A 1,091-nucleotide genomic window follows, 5' to 3' on the forward strand; every position below is an offset into this window, starting at 1 on the left:
AAGAGGAGCTACAGCTTTTTCCAACCCGACCACGTTTGCCTGCTCACCTTTTCCGCTGTCGTTGCATATCACCAGTCCAGAGAAATTCTCTTTTCTTAAACCAAGTAATAGGTTTCTTGAAGAAATGCATCAAAATGAAGGGAGATGGAATAAAAAGGTGAAAAAAACCCCCTTTGTTGGCATTTTCTTCAACGGTTGAGAATGAGCTGGATACCAGGGAAGTGATGCAGAATGGGAAAATGGGTAGAAGAAGGGCAACAATATTTTTATTGCAATAAATGAGTCCAATTTCATTTCCAAATTAGATACATATAGTTATCTTAGGCTTATTTTGAAATGATAATTTTAGAAATATTATTTGCAAAATCCTGCCTTTCTGGGAGGTTGTGTTACATCGCCCTGTGTTCCCCCATATCCTCAATGGCAGCACCCTTCCCTTCCCAAAATATTGCATTAAATACTCCAATAATCATTCAACTTGGGCTTTTCCCAATTGCTGCTCACATGCAAGAGCTCCTCCAGAGCTTGGGCTGATAGTAAGATTACAGCTTTTGGCTAAAAAAATGCTGATTTTTGCAAGAAGTTAGCTTAAAGCTGCAAGGAATGATAGCAAATGGGGTTATATTATTATTAATTTCATTATTTTACTATTATCCTGGCAAGGGGGAACTGTGGTGCTTGCCTTGGCTTGTAGCAAACGCTGCATTATCCAATTCCAGTCAAAGCACCAAAAAAAGAAATTTATAGAAAGAAGAAGATTGAAGAAATTCCTTCTTGTCTATCATGCTCTTTTTTTTTTTCTCTCCTTTTTCCTGATGGGAAATAGTCGCTGCACAAAGAAGATGAGTTTGGGGAAGACGCTAAGTGGGAGCTTTGCAAGACGTAAATCCTTAATTTTCCATCTTATTTTGCAATTGCAGTAAACTAAAAATCGCTTTTTGTGCAATTTTTGCCTGTTGAACCACTCGGGGAAGGAAAAAAAAGGCAACGGGGTGAAATTTCCTGGAGTGGGAAAATTAAAATCTAGTTCTGCCAAGTGTTAAAATTCATGGATTTAATATTTGTTTTCGCAGGAGATGCTGCAGAGCTCT

General features: G+C 38.1%; 1 protein-coding gene across 1 annotated transcript in view; it reads left to right on the forward strand.

Annotated features, from left to right (window-relative positions):
- LOC104163995 (homeobox protein PKNOX2-like) overlaps positions 1-1,091 on the forward strand; it is a gene marked incomplete at both ends in the record, with an annotated part of 10,519 nt that overhangs the window by 9,149 nt on the left and 279 nt on the right. The window lies entirely within an intron of this gene.

Source organism: Cariama cristata, unplaced genomic scaffold (genome assembly GCF_000690535.1).
Source record: "Cariama cristata isolate BGI_N322 unplaced genomic scaffold, ASM69053v1 scaffold31686, whole genome shotgun sequence".
Taxonomy (NCBI): Eukaryota; Metazoa; Chordata; class Aves; order Cariamiformes; family Cariamidae; genus Cariama; species Cariama cristata.